General features: G+C 41.4%; 1 protein-coding gene and 2 non-coding genes across 3 annotated transcripts in view; all 3 read right to left on the reverse strand.

Annotated features, from left to right (window-relative positions):
* The window catches only part of LOC128741253 (headcase protein), a 157,031-nt gene that overhangs the window by 60,274 nt on the left and 80,847 nt on the right, over positions 1 to 15,910 (reverse strand). The window lies entirely within an intron of this gene.
* Positions 5,154 to 5,276, reverse strand: LOC128733228 (U5 spliceosomal RNA). Its single transcript, XR_008411903.1, has one exon. It is a non-coding gene; the product is annotated as a U5 spliceosomal RNA (small nuclear RNA).
* LOC128733229 (U5 spliceosomal RNA) lies at positions 6,847 to 6,969 on the reverse strand. The gene has a single exon (XR_008411904.1). It is a non-coding gene; the product is annotated as a U5 spliceosomal RNA (small nuclear RNA).

Here is a 15,910-nt window from a genome sequence, read left to right on the forward strand (position 1 = left end):
TTAAAAAACATAACTACCAGAATTCCAGTAAACTGCCGGGGCGCCATTTTTTATCATCAAGTTCAAACCGGCGTCCATCATTCCACTCGGGAGTTCATTACTTAGATAAGACGATAAACTTGGTCTCCAAGTTTAACGAGAGGAATGCAACCGGCTCTTCGCGTTCACCGGCTCACCAACCTCAGAACTAGGAATTCAGTTCCGCCAGCTCCCAGGTCTCATTCTCGACTTCAATTTAAAATTCCGCAATTTCAGCCGGTTCAAAACAAAAAATAAATGCAAATATTTAACACTTGAGCTAACGCTCCGGCAGCGATGGGCACAGCACTTCGCGCGTCGCCTAATGACTGTATTTGTCCAATGAACCGGCGGCACCGGAGACGGCCAACCTTCTCACTTTTCAATAACAATTTATTTTTACTCTCAACAAACACATGCTGCTGCGGCTGCGGCTCCCCTCGACGTGACGGTAGGGTCCGAAAAAAGTCCATAAAACTAAATGTTTATCCTCCGAATGCATAAGGACCTCCGAGAACCGAAGTAAGCAGTACGGGCAAAGCAATTTTGAATAAATAAACGATTCCCGGGGATCAATTTCAATCTGTTACCAGAGCTCGGCAGTGCACTTAAATAATGGCTGCGCTCCGCCCACCAAGCCGACCCCCGCAAGGCTAAGGGTTGCGGGAACGACGCAACATCAAAAGCGCCATTTTCGCTCGTTTTGATCTATCCTTAAACTAACTTTTTAACATACTATAACATTTTATGGGATTGCAGATAAAGCCCGCCCCATCGCATCGCCATCCAGAGCGTCCTGAGGGTTATCTGTACGCAAACAGAAGACAGAAAAAAAAGTTATCCGGGACGAAAAGAAAGTGCGACCAGCTTTCAGCAGCCGGCAAGCAAGCTTCAGCCGGGTCCTGTGCACACTGTGGGGACGCTACTGCAGAATTTATATGCAAATTTTCCGCTTGACAGTTTGCAGTAGCAGCAGTAGGAGCAGCATGCAGATGAACCACTGGTGTGTGGAAGGAAGAAATATTGTGAAGCGAAGCGAGAAAACATTGAAAATTTATTGGGCAATAGTCGTTTTCCAGATCGTCTGCGTTCCGATCCGGTTTCGGACCGACCCGACCGGTCGGTCAGGAGAAGCCTAACTCGGTGAACGGTGCGGAGTGGTCCAGCAGCGAGTGACCGGTGGCCGGTAATGGTTCCGGGTGGCTACTTACTTGCATACGTGTGGAGGTGGGTTTAGGCAAATGGTTTACTGCAACGTGCGCGGTTTGGTGAGTTGATCTTAACGTGTTGAAAATGTTCCATTCAGAGATTGTAGATTATTTTCAGTTCTACAAATGTTTCCTACATGATTTTTACAGATTTTGTAGTCAAATTATACCACCCCGGTGCACCGGGTGGCTTATTTTTTCCTTCAATGAAAACTAAACAATTTGATCATTACTTACCGGGTGAAAATGGAAATTTCAATTCTCTAATTCTTACTCTAACACCATGATAACAAACCAAAATGTGTGAGATTAGAAACTCCCATGCAACAATTTACTTTGGGTAAAAATGCTTCTCATCCTCTGCAATATCATTAATTTTTCTTCCACCACAGCTTCACTTTAACTTAATCTTTTAATTTAACTTAATTTCACTGTCTTCGATTTGTAGCGCTTTGTTTTATTCCGTTGTTTGTTTTGACTGTCAATTGAACCACCGCGATCAGTCCAATGCACCGTTTTCGATTACACCGTCGCGCTGCCCAGCGGTGTTAAAAGTAAATAAATTAAAATATTCGACTACCGAATAAAATTTTTACGTTTTTAGATAACTTTCCAAAACGATTCCAGCCTAAAGCACACTAAATTACTATTTGGTAATACTATTTGAACGATTCAACTAACTGATAACGTTCCATTCCCATTCAATCATCTTCCCACGTTGTTGGCAGCAGTTGATTTCGATCGACCGCATTCAACGGAATCGCTCCTCCGGCGGTCATTTTCGCCTACGACCAGCTCAGCAGCCGGGCTACTTACAGTTAGCCCGGTGTGCTATCAAACTTCGCAATGCTACCCTCGGGAGTACTATAGTCTCGGACGTTGCCGGTAACGTACGCAGAACTGGCCCTAGTCTGGTCCTAGTGGTCGCTGCGTCTCTGCCATTGCATTGCCGGCTCTCCCAAGGCGATTGGTTTGCAGTTGCGAAACCGCCAATGTCGTTCTGTTTCCATTCGTCCGTGTGCACCGGTACGGTACGGTGTGCGACACGGAATGACAAAATGTGTTCCGCCGTGTGGTGCATAGCTTGCAGGCGCACGACTCGATCCCCGAATTCGCGCAGTCCTTACCGGTTCGAGGCGAGCTGAATATTCATGAATGATAATATGCACTACCAAAACCACGGCTGGGAGGAAAAAGGGAAACTGCTCCGGCGGTCGGTGGTGAAGTGGTACCATGGTTCTAAGCAGTTCTTCCGTGTTCGTTACTCCGCCGCCGCGGTGATGGTTCTCGAGGGCTGCCGTCGAGCACCAGCAGAGCAGCGGCGTGTGTTCTCAACATTTTCGGCGAGACTCACGCGCTTCTGGTGACGGTGCAGAAGAAACCGGCTTGGGCTTGGGGAAATGGAGTCATGAAACCGATGAGAAATAGTTTTATTAGCAGTGGAATGCGAACGACACTATACTAGGATGTCGGGATGATAAGTGTGTGTGTGTCTCGGTCTCGACTCGACTCGACTGGGAAAGTACCGCCGACGATGGCAAAAGCAATAATATATGCAAACACACAGTGGGATGGAACGCAGTAGAAACAATAATTAGCTGTGTTTAATTAAATTTCGTACAATCTTATTTACGATGTGCGCACCACCTGGCGGCGAAGTTTGGCTTGCTACAAGAGAACAGCACGGGAGCTTGTTTTGTTAGATTTAGGGGATTTGCCAAATAGCATTAGAGAGCATTTCAGTTTGTTAGCTTTATGTTTGCCTACGTGCAGTGCTTTCCGAGGTATGATTTGTTGTTCACCACTAAAACTTTAATGTTTCCATCTAGTCAAGAAGATGTTAGTAAAAGTTAAAGTAAAAGTACAGAGTTACAAGTAGCAAAAGGAAGTGGGTCATTGGGCACGGGTCGGCCAACACTGCTCCTGCGTGTAGAAATCACATTTTTCAGCTTACATCAGCGGGGCTCGCATGCACGCTTCCGCCAGAATCAATTATCGCAGAGTTTCGCAGCACGCATCCGTCGTTGACTGGCAGTGGATTACCTCATCAATCCTAATTAAGACATTGCGCTTTGCCTGTCGTTGTCTCGGCTTCGCCGTCCGCTGCAACCCGTTCGCAGCCCCTGCCGCCGAGAAGTGCCTTCGAAGCCGGTTTAAAGAGAGACCGCACACAATTGCTGGGCAAACATTGAGTCCAAAAGTCTCGTTCATCTTGTCGGGGATTTTTCCCGCACTCCTCCGCCCCCCAAATGCATCGTTTTAATAACAATGACTCGGGATGTGTACTTGAATGTGTGCGAATGTGCTTGAATGCACCGGCAACGTCAACGACAACGACACAAGCCTGGCTGGGACTGCCGTTGACAAGGCGAAAGCATTCAAGGCATTCACAATGAACTCATTACAAAAATTACCATCACTCCTCCGCGGTCAGTCGGTCCTGGTAACCGACTCCTAGCAGCTGGCAACAAACCGCAAAAGGACAAACGGACGAAGCCCGTAGGAATACGGAGACAGAAGAAAAAAGTTTCACGCCGCACTTCAAGCTTCAACCGCACTTCGTTGCGAAAGGGTGTTCCGCGGGCGAGTGGTCGAGAGCGGTGGTGGAGCGCGCTCCAAGACGCGGTGGTGCCCTTGTGGGGGAGTGCAGTAGACTGCAGTCAGTCGTCGAGTCGAGCTGTGTGCATACATTGTAATTTATGCTAAACAAAAAGCCATTTCAAAAAATGACTTTGCTGACTGTGACTGACATCGGTTGGCAGGCGTTCAGAAACCGAAATGCATTGGGTGCATATGCGTCCAATTCGTCCCGAGGCCGGGAGTGCATTGGCGAGTGGCGAAAAGCAGCGGAACGGTCGGTGGTACGCACCACAACGCGTTGTTCATATGTTTGAAGCCACAAAAATTGATGAATGAAATGCAATCATCATAAGTCATTTTTGTTTTTATTTTCTGCTTTTGGGTGCAAGACAGACGAAACAAGTTGAATTATATTTGAACGATTCGTTTGTTGACAGAGTGCTTTCAGGGCACGAATTGAAGGTGGTTTTTTGGTATGCAAAGCACACTCAAGATGTGTGTTTTTTCTGTAGAGAAAATGACTTTGGGAGGTAATGAGCCACGGTCGTAATCAGCTTGCCAAATATTTTTGCAGCTCTCGAAACAGTTATAATGTGGTGTCGAATGCAACCCCTGGTTGATTTTAGAGGACCAGAAGGAGGAGAAACTGTCCTCTTCCCAAGAAAAGAAAAGAGAAATTGCATTGGCAAACCGACACACAATGTATATATTCCATTTTTTTCAAAGGTACCTTTGGAAAAAAGTAGATTTGGGTCATAAAATGGTTCCGTTCGGTACATTTCAGCATTGGAGGTTTCAGTTAATTTCAAACCTATAATTCTTATTTCCAGAACCGAAACAATGTCTTGGCAACACGATAGTTCATGAGTTTCTCCGCCGCTACTGCTACTGCTGAACAGGTTCCGTCAATTCAGAATTTATTTCCAGTTTTGTTATAAAATAATAAAACTTTCGGCTAGTAACAAAGCCTTAGATAATAGAATAAAAGGTAGTGAATAATATGGTATGTGACAATTGAGTGCTTGACTTTTAGAGTGGTTGTAATCAGTGCTGGATGTGATGGATGGATTGGTTAGTAGCGAGGTGGCGATTGCCTTCAGCAGCTGAAAAATGTACGTTTTTGGACAACAATTTTTAATTCATCATATTTCTTGTCGGAAACCCAGTAAATTGTGTTTGTGCGAATTAAATCTATGGTTAAGTGATTTGTGAAGATGTTCCTATCAAAAGATTTTGAAAATATGAATAAAAAAGTGCATTTTCGGCTCATTTGTTTTCAACTGATTAAAATAGGTGACACTGCTTAACTCGTTCCTTACCCTATTTTAATTTTGAAAACTAATTGTTCGATCCACTTAAGGATCGAGACGAACAAAAATTTAGATTAGACTCATCAGAGTATCCCTCTCCACGGAAATCTTTAGTAAAAGGCGAAAGATTTATTCGACAACTGAAGAGAGATCAGAGTGACGACTCCAACAGCCAGGCAAAGAAGCCTCTGAGTTAGGACGGTCTTCGCTAGCGATTGTTAAGTTTTGCTTCAGGCGAGAAAAGCTGCGAACGAACACCCAAAATTAGCGAACCACCCAATAAATGAACCCTCAATTAGCGAATCATTGCTGTAGTCATTCGTGCCTGTGAAGCAAAGTTAACACATGGAAAATGTCAAGCCCCTATTGTAATTTGACCTTAAAATTCTTCGTTGGTTTTCACTATCTAGCGATTGTAAAACGATCTTTACACAAAAGTCACACAATTGCTGCATCTTTTGCGAATCGAATGGTATGCGAACCAACCAAATCCGTTCTGAATTGGAAAAGCTATTAACTGTCAAAATCTTTCATTCTTTCGTACCGCTGCTCTGAAATTTAAATTTTTGATTGACTTCCTGTGATAAGACGTAGTTCTACGTCCAAAAGCGACAAGACCTTCTCGTTCAAGAGGTAACGAATTATTCGTTTCGATTAAACCTAGACCAAGTTGATGTCCTGAAAGAAAAACAATATTGTGAAAGTGTGAAACCACCCTTACGTTTCAATCATTTTTTTTCATTTGAACATTGAAGAACTGACGAACTGACATGACACATAGATGAAAATCCTTTAAAAACCATCGTCCTACACATTTGGCCTGCACACTAGCACCCTCTGTTATGCACGTTGCGGAGTAGCTTACATTTGCAGGGTTTCATGCTGTAGGGTTTTTACATTTGTATGGTTTTATACTGGAAACTCGATACAACACTCGCGCGCCGCGGTGTGGCCATGTTGCGAAACATGCTTTTTTGAAAAATAAGTAGTTTTTGATTGGACGATGGAATTAATGCGAGTGTCCCGTCTGTTTGCCTGTGATTGAAGCTTGGCCAAATTGATGTGCTGAACGTAAAATGAGATCGTAGAAAAGAGCAATCATACCTTAACCTTAATCTCGACAAATTATATCAATAATTCTAACAATATGCTCGAAACTGAAGTCTTGTATTAAAACGGCGAATATTCATGCATGCGATGTGACATAGCAATTCTCAGAGTAAAGAATCAAAGAATTATTGCTTAAAGACCTGTTCGCGGCAGCAAATGAACGATTCAGAGCCGCTCACATAAAAAAGCCATTTTGCCCGCCTCTACTCTATAGAGACTATAGATTACAGAGGCGACCAGGCACTTAAAATTCGCTAAATTTTGAAACAAAACGGAGAGTACCATCATAAATAAGGGTAACTCTCCGCTTTCGTTCAAAATTTAGCGGTTTGTGAGTGCCTTGTCGCCTCTGTAATTTATAGTCTCTTGTCGGTAACCATTTTTGAGTCACTTACGGTACAGAGACTATAGATTACAGAGGCGCCGAAACACTCAAAAACCGCTGAATTTTGAACGAAAGCGGAGAGTTACCCTTATTTATTATGGTACTCTCCGTTTTGTTTCAAAATTTAGCGGATTTTGAGTGTCTCGGCGCCTCTGTAATCTATAGTCTCTGAAACTTACGGTTTCTTCTCATGGAAAGTCAGCGTGTTTTAATTTAGTTTAGAGAACTAAGTGCTCGATCCACTTAAGGATCGAGACGAACAAAAATTTAGAGTAGACTCATCAGAGTATCCCTCTCCACGGAAATCTTTAGTAAAAGGCGAAAGATTTATTCGACAACTGAAGAGAGATCAGAGTGACGAATCCAACAGACTGGCAAAGAAGTCACTGAACTTGGATGTTCTTCGCTAGCGATTGTTAAATTTTGCGTCAAACGAGAAGCGCTACTTGTCGTCTCAGCAAGGCAAGACTATAGAGACCATGTCTCCCCCCACGTTTTCACGTCTCCTGTTTATCGTTTCGTTCAAATAGATCATGTGAGCTATCAGCTATTGTTGTGATGCTCTTCTACAGATAGGATTGGTTTTTTTCTTTGTCACGGTAAGGGATGGTATTTTCAACCTATTAAGCGATTGCTTCTAATTCTTTAGCCTGGCCCTAGTTCTAGTGGAAGAACGGGTGGATCAGCAAATTATTTACATTCATTGAGAAAGTAGTTAGGGTATGTTGCTGCTTCGTCGTAATTGCCTCCATTGCCTCCAATTGTAATCCAACACAAATTATTAAAAATATCAGCATTTTTATGACACACAATGCAAAACTAGTTATTCCCTAATATTTTAGTTTGTTGTCTATCATACGCGATCAATCAAAAAGAGCTGAGATCAAGTGGTCGGACACTCAGCACATTGTGCCCAGGCACTCCAGAGATATCAAGCGGCACACCTCTAAAGCCCTATAAAAATAACATTTATATGGCTTTACACACCTCCGGTTCAATGTTACAGATGAAATGGGAGCACTGCCAGTTGTCAAAATCATCTCGCACGGTTGCCAGATCTATCAGATTAGAACGAATTTAACAAATCTTGCAGTTCGGCACTTTCGGTACAGCATCGGCACAGTTCGGCTTGTTTCAAGTCGCCTAACATAAAAACGGCTGTGCTGAGTGACCGACCCCTTGGCTGAGATCTATTTAAAAGCTTTTTATCATTAAAGATGTCCTACCAGCCAAATTTCCTGCGGTTTTTCGTGCGACGAAGAAGAAAATGTCGATTAATCGTTTTAATTTCAGTCATTCATAAATGAAAATAGCTCACGCAAGGCATTATCGTTATTCAACAGCCAGGAAAACTTGCCTGACTTGCGGAAATTTTGCAGAATAACATTTGTCATGCTGTCCTACACAAATACATGCGCGTTAGCTTCGTAAACATTGTTGTGATTTGTAGTTCGGACGATGAAAGATTTTGATGGACGGATTATAAAATGGTACGACGAATTTAAGAAATAAAGTCAGTTGCGTAATTTCAATAATATGCTTTAATAGTCGCTTTTCAGTGATTTCAAAGTTCACGGATCGAAAGGTAAGTGTGTTTTAGTCAAATCAGTACAAGAACTTTTGGTGTATTCATTAAATCCATCCAACAAATGATGAAAATTCGAATGGTTTTACTTACTACGACGGGAATTAGAAATAAACCCTATAACATATTGAAGATATATTTCGGCAAAATATTTATTTAGCGAAAGAAAAGGAAAGTAGGCTTAAAATACCCCCTCGTACCCTATCTGAATTTGAATACCCTCAAAGCATCAAATCCGATATTGATAATTTATGTGAAATAAATCCAACAGGAAAAGCTTTTCTTTAGAAAAAGCAACTCGTTTAAAATATATTTGTTATTTGTTTATGCGATTCGGTTTGACTTAACCGTACTTATAACTTCGACAATCAAACAATCTCAAAGGTTATTAAAAACTAACAGCGATTTTCCTTAGTATGGAATGAGCATGTAAACTAAGTTCTACACAAAATAATTTGATCAAAAATAGATTGCCTCGCAGACGAATAAAATAAGGACTGAAATTATAAAGGTATGTTTAGATCGGGTCATGCCTTGGCAACATATACAGTTAGCTTACAATCATGGGTCACACACAATTATGGGTGATTTTAGCTCTAGCTGCTGATTAGCATTTAAATAAATATCACCTTATGATTGATCAAATTACATATTAGTGCTACTTATGAGGAACAATTTTAGCAATCACTTCGTATAATATTCACGCATTAATCAGCAGAAAAAGCTAAAAAGAACCCATAATTGTGTGTGACCTATGATTGTGGACTGACTGTAGCATGCTATCTTGTGAAAAGCGACTTGTTTTGGGTTGTTGCTTATGTTGATCCTGTCGCCAGCTGAACCAGTATGTGGTCAAAGTTGTCTTGGAGCATCGTCAGCCATTGGAAACAAGTTGCATGCTACATGGTTCCGATCTAAATTTTATATATTTCCTTAGAGAATAGAGTACTCTATTTTGGACATTTGCAGCAAAATCAAATGGAAGTGTCCCAAATAAATTAAGTACGCGTAACGTACTGTCCAAAACAAATAGCTTACGATGATTGTACCATGCAATGCAAATTCAATAACAGATTACTATCCATTATTTCCATCCTCTTTTTTCACATGCATCAATAGCAATTGATTGATTTAAAGTGTTTCACTCAGTACCTATCAAATGAAATGCCTCGCAGTAAAACGAAACCGGCGCGTTAAACATACTTGCTCCTTTTACAGCTCCTTCCGCAGAATCATCGCATAGATTAATGCTTTTCCCCCTATTGATCACATCATCTGCGAATCTACTAAACCAGTCCTTTCGTCGGATCCCTTCTCTCAAACAGCACGATTGCTGTGTGCGCTGTTGCCATGGCAACTAGAATTCCTTATTGCAAGAGGAAAAACATGCAGGACAGGGACCCCTTTACGTGTGGAAGAACCTACCACGTGGATCGGTCCATCTTCCTGCGCCATCATTGCATTGCGTACCACGCACATCATCACCGCACCGTTAGGAATCGTTTCCAGCCCTATTCAGCAGCAGTTTGACTCCTCCCTTCCGCACTCGTTTCGTTATGCCCGCTTGTTCTTCTCCTTCTCGATGCTTCTCCTTCCGTTCCACCGGTTGTCCCGTTCTTTCTGTCGCACACGGGAAGAAGAAGCTTCCAGAATGGTGCGTAAAAGCGTGTGCGTTTTGGGTGGCTGCCTATGAAAGGAAAGCGGTTGGGGATGCGTGAGCGAGCGGAGGCGTGGCATTCGGTGGTGATTCATGCTTTACACTTTTGAAATTGCTGTAACCTTCGGCTAATAAATTTTGCGCTAGAATCGCTCCAATTTTTAAAATTCTAAAATAAAGGAAAATGTAATGTGAAGGGGCCGACGAGTTTTATGACATCGAGGAGGATCGGCGTTGGATGGAAATTTACTCCAGGTCAGCGAGTGTCGTTCTATTTACGAGTTCCTTAGCCAACCGGAGTTTTCGAAGGAGAGTGAAATCGTTCCAGGACATTAAATTTATTATCCGATAGCGTGACAACTGCCGGCAAGGCAAGCAACGACAATGGCACCCATTGTTGTCGTCTACCAACCATCGTTCCGTCGTAGTTGTCGTCGGTCGTCGTCGTCGTTCAGAAACACTCAGAATCGTCATTTGTTTGGAGTGAAGAAATTTTTCTACTTGTCTTACGGAAGGAACAGGCTGGCATTGAGTGATGTCCGGCTAGGAGAAGTCCGAAAGGGGGACCGTAACAATGTCGTTTGCACGTAGGAATAATTAAGTGTGGAGAGGAAAAACGAAACGCGCCGGAAAACTATCGCATAATGAGAGATAAGGACGTTCCGAACTATGCGCTTTCGGTCGTGTCGACCGTTTGCGGGCTCGTTGTCGCGGTAATTGAATTGTTCCGGGTGAACAAAGTCGGAAAAGTGTTTGCTCCGCTGGCTTCACTTGCTCGTTGTTGGGGATTTAAAGCGAGGACGTACAAAGTTACCAAGCAATTTGTATTGCTAACAAGGATAGTTATTTCAACACTGTTAAAGGCAACATTTTTGTTCGTAAAACTTTATCTACAGGATCTGAGCAGTACCCGAAACGCAGCGTGGCTTTAATCTATCATATTTTGTTGAACAGTTTGGTTGCAATGGAGCTCTTATCATTCAGAATAAATAACAAACACGCCCACCACCGCTGTAACTCACTAAATCCTAATTACTAAAAAGTAACATCAATTTCCTCTCCGCTCTGTACCACCCATCGTAGACAAAGCAACAACACAGAAGTCGTTGCCAAACTTCCGTCCGGACCGGTGGCCGCGGAGCGAAGCTTCCATTCGTGGAAGCTTGTTTTTCTTCTCATATCCGTGAGTGAAAGAATCCTCCCTTCCGAGCCACCAAACCTTTCCGCGCGCTGCACTGCTGGCAAGACAAGTTCCGCCAGCAAACAAAATAAAGAGGAAATCGCCGTCGACCAGCGCAACGGAGGAACGAACGAGAACACAAAACACTCTCACTTTAGATTGTATCTTGTCAAAAACGTCGTGTTGCATTTATCTCTAATGGGTCCGCGCCGCAAGGAAACCCCGAGAAGAAAACAAGGAGAAAAAGAAAACTCGCACCGAAAACCGACCGAAGTCAGTTCGCTTTATTTATTCATTTATTTTATTGAAAATTTAAGCATCCATTACAGTAGCTATTTTTTGTTTCGGGTTCCGCCACACCGACCAACCGGAGTGGTTGGATGGAACAAGCAACGAAGATGGACAACTTTGGTCATCTCGCAGGAGCAGCAGCAGCAGCCGGAGCAGCAGCAGGGTCGCATAATCGTAAAACTCAATTACTTCTGCTTGTTTGGGCGAGTTTACGTCCGCCGTTTCGCCAAAACAACGATCAGAATGGTCGTACATACACTTTGGCGAACGAGTCTTTAGCGAAACTGCACAACCATCAAGCACAGAGAGGATAGAGCGATGAAAACAGTTCACATTAATTAATGGAGCCATACGCTACGCTGCGCTGGCGGTGGCGCAGAAGATGAAAAGTTTTCCGAAGACGCGAGACGAAGGAAAAATAGGTAAGGGTAAGCGGGGCAAGACCGCCCGCCTAAGCAAAACCACCTGTATAAAAAAAAGTTGTAGCTCAATTTCTAATTTATCTGCTTTAAATGAACAATTGATCTATTACCTACATATAAAAAATAAAAACATAAATATCTGTAATGATTTTCTATTTTTTATTGCGATTTGGAAACACGTCCAAAAAATAGAGTATTTTTTCCATGCGGGGTGAAACACGCCCACTAACGGGGTAAAACCGCCATAGCATATAACTTTAACAATATTCAACCGATTTGAATGAAACTGGTGGCATTGGATTCATGAATTTATCTAATTTAAACAAATTGAATCAGTTTGCTATCAAACAATACATAGTTCCCCGAGATTCGCAAGTTCGAAAGAGTGTCCGGCAACCACTCGTATTGGAAGAATATCAGTAGTATAGGTACCGACAGTCTTGAAATTGATACCGTGTAGTTTCCTTAGACAACAAGATGGATCGGGTTAGGCATCCTGGAGTCAATCTTTAAGGACTAGAGAGGATATAAGTTAAATCTAACTAACAATATGGGTATTAAAGTTCCTGCAATTGATCCGGTAGGTCATTTTTTGACATTTCAAATTGTTCTGATTGATAAAGCAGATACATATTACTTTTCCATTGCTAAGATAATTTGCTATATTTTCATAAAAAATATGTTTATTCTATGTTATTTGTCCCAAGAGGGAGGAATTATTAAAAAAAAGCTATATCCGAGAAAACAAGAAAATGTCCATAGCGCCCGCAGGGAAAATTGGCGATTTAGATTTTTCCAAACAGTCCACCAGCTATAAACTAAGCACATTTATATTGTTTTATGTAAATCTGAGATCCTTTGGTCCAAACTATGCAATTATTTTAAAAATCTCCTTATCGCACTAGCATTATTCACGACGGTCTTGCGCCGTTCGTTGTGGGCGGTTTTACCCCCAAATGACCGATTTACACATTTCACTATTTATTTCAACAAAACTGCATGAACAGTTACCTAATTTAGGTACTGTCGGATGAAGACAGGATCAGAGAAGCGATGTGGGTTGGATTTACTGAAAGTTTTAACGTTTTGAATAAAATAAACCCTAAGTTCTGCGGGAACAAAGTTATAAAAAACGAAACGATCATAACGAAAAATCTATTTTTATTTATTTCTCCGATAGTTTATACGATATTGCTGTACAAGGTATTGTAAAATATTGCGTACGCATTCAGTAATATGACTGTCATCAACATTTAACACCAATTTGAGCAAGGCCCTGTAAAACCATGGTGGGCGGTTTTACCCCGGCGGGCGTTGTTACCCCGTTTACCCTTACTTCCATGGGTACTTCGGATGTTGGTGTTAGTTTTTTCACTGACCGGCTTAGGGATGGGAACTAGCATTAGGAATCAATACTGATAACTACCAGCTATTTTCAACGCGTTACTGATAATTATCAGTAAATATCGGCAATTTTACCCATGAAGCCATTGAAGCAAAATAATAGAAATATGTAACATTTTAACAACATTATTCTTTGTAAGTTTACTTTGCCAATTTATACCCATTTTATCTTATAATTGTAGCAGTAAACAGGAATTTCCGCAAATTCCAACTGTAGTTTCGACAGTTTTTCTTAAATTATATTTCCCGTAGTAGACTTCGTCACTCACCCTCTCTAAGGACACTATTATCTTACATGACTCATAACGATGGAAAAAAAATGTAAACTATCCAGCTTACCACGAGCGATAATGGTGGCTGATGGGAACAACTTTCTGAAGGGCACAGTTCGGTTTTAACATTCAATGTAGGAGCAGTCACTGCGGTTACTATGGAAGCCACTACGGTTGTTTGCCGGTTGAGTTGAAAAATGTAAACATTGTTTAGTTTTCGCAGACCAGTCGAAAAGGGATTAAGTTTTACGGAAGCGCAGTTTTGTGGCTATTCTTTGCTGAAATATTGTCGCATTGACCAAAGGGAAAGATTATTTCACAAAATGACAGCTAAAAAAAAGCGCAAAAATTCGCTTTCCTTCAATTAAATCCCTCTTTGGCTGGTCTGGGTGAAAACTAAACAATGTTTACATTTTTCCACTCAACCGGCAAATAATCGTTAGTGGCTTCCATAGTAACCGCAGTGACAGCTCCTGCATTGAATGTCAAAACCGAACTGTGCCCTTCAGAAAGTTGTACCCATCAGCTGCCATTATCGCTCGTGGAAAGCTTACAGAGACTATAGGTTACAGAGGCTACGAGGCACTCAAAAACCGCTAAATTTTGAATCAACGTTGAAGTACCTTATTTTCAATGTTACCAATTAAGCGGGAGCTACGTCGATTCTTTTCTGAAAAACTAAAGAACTCCTAAAATGAGTGTAAAGGAGTGTTAACGCTTCACAGGCACGGATGACAACAGCAATGATTTGTTCTTCTAAAGTGCTTCTAAAATGTACCCCAATACAGTGGGATTTCGAATTTGGCATGGTCCGATTTTGGCATGCCTCGATTTTGGCAACAAAAGTAACCGTGTTTAGCAACACAAAATATTTTACTTCCAAAAATATGCTTAAACATCAGCCAGTTTCCGCATACATGCTTTAAATGACGAAAAAATTTGCCCTAAGTGTGTTCATGAAAAAAAGTTTGCGGTTATAGAATGTTTCGAACAATGATATTTTTATTGCCGTAGGACTATGTCTCACCGCAGGTCGTCAAATACTTACTTGCACCGCACGGATAGCTCTTCGCGGATTTTGTGAACATAAAAGGGTTGCAATCGTAGCGTATGAAATGGGGATGGCAACTTAACAAAGCGTTCAACATAGCTCTGGCCATCCCTAGTTTCTACCTAGCACCTCCACGCGCCCGTACCAGGTAATGCTCCATCTTTCAAATGGAGTATCCGAGCTAGGAGGTGCGCTGTCGTGTGGCACTGGCTGCCTAATCTTACAAATGTAGTTTAGGCAAGCGGAATCACACGATCCATTATGGTATTAAATAATATACTAATGATTTGTCTTTCTTTTTTATGAGGTATCAGTGATTTTTATGACACACAATGCAAAATTAGTTAATCTCTAATATTATAGTTTGTTGACTATCAAACGCGATCAATCAAAGTGTGATGAGTTCTATTCAAATGCTTTTTTTCCATTAAAGAATTCCTAGCAGCCAAATTTCCTACGTTTTTTCCAAATTTCCTACGTAAATGAAAATAACTCACGCAACGCATTGTCGTTATTCTGCAGCCGGCAAAACTTGCATGACCAGCAGAAACTTTGCAGAACAACATTTGTCATGCCGTCCTACACAAATACATGCGCGCTGGCTTCGTAAACATTATTGTGATTTTTAGTTCGGACGATGAAAAATTTTGATGGACGGATTTTTAAACGGTACGATGAATTTCAGAAATAAAGTCAATTGCGTAATTTCAATAAAATGCTTTAATAATCGCTTTTTAGTTAATTCAAAGTGCCCGGATCGGAAGGTAAATGTGTTTGAGTCAAATCAGCACAAGAACTTTTGTAGTATTCATCAAATCAACCTAAGAAATTAAGCAAATTAGAGTGGCTTTCCTTACTACGACGCACAGTAGTCCAAAAGGGCGAAAAGCGGAACTTTTTTCCTAGTGTCTCTTGTTTTCAAGATCATTTATGGTCTTCAGCACTTTTGTTCGTAAGAATATCCGCCTTAATATAAAACTGTCAAAAATTCATCATCGCTTACTATAATGCGTCTGCGAAATGCTGATTTCATAAATCCGCTTGCCCCATTTTACCCCATGGGCTCGTGAAGCTATGCAAATTTAAAGCTTGAATTTGCGGTAACTCAGCAAGTAAAGGTCCACGAGATTTGCGGTCTTCTGCAAAAACGTGTATTTTGAGAGCTTCGATAATTGCCTAGAACATTATATTCTTGTAAAATGCAACTAACCAAAGCTAAGTATGAAAAACCAATTTTTAAAGAAGTTTTAAAGAATATGCCCTATAGTTCAGCACTCGATAAAGATATAAATTTTATTTTCCCCAGCAAAGTTACTTGTTTTTAAATATATACAACTTTGCCGAAGAAGCTATGTCTATATTTCCTACACAAAAAAGTTATTTTTTTATTTTCATTATAGTAAGGGCCCTTCTCCCCACTTGCCGGGGCCATTCTGC

This window comes from Sabethes cyaneus, chromosome 1 (genome assembly GCF_943734655.1).
Source record: "Sabethes cyaneus chromosome 1, idSabCyanKW18_F2, whole genome shotgun sequence".
NCBI classification, from domain to species: domain Eukaryota; kingdom Metazoa; phylum Arthropoda; class Insecta; order Diptera; family Culicidae; genus Sabethes; species Sabethes cyaneus.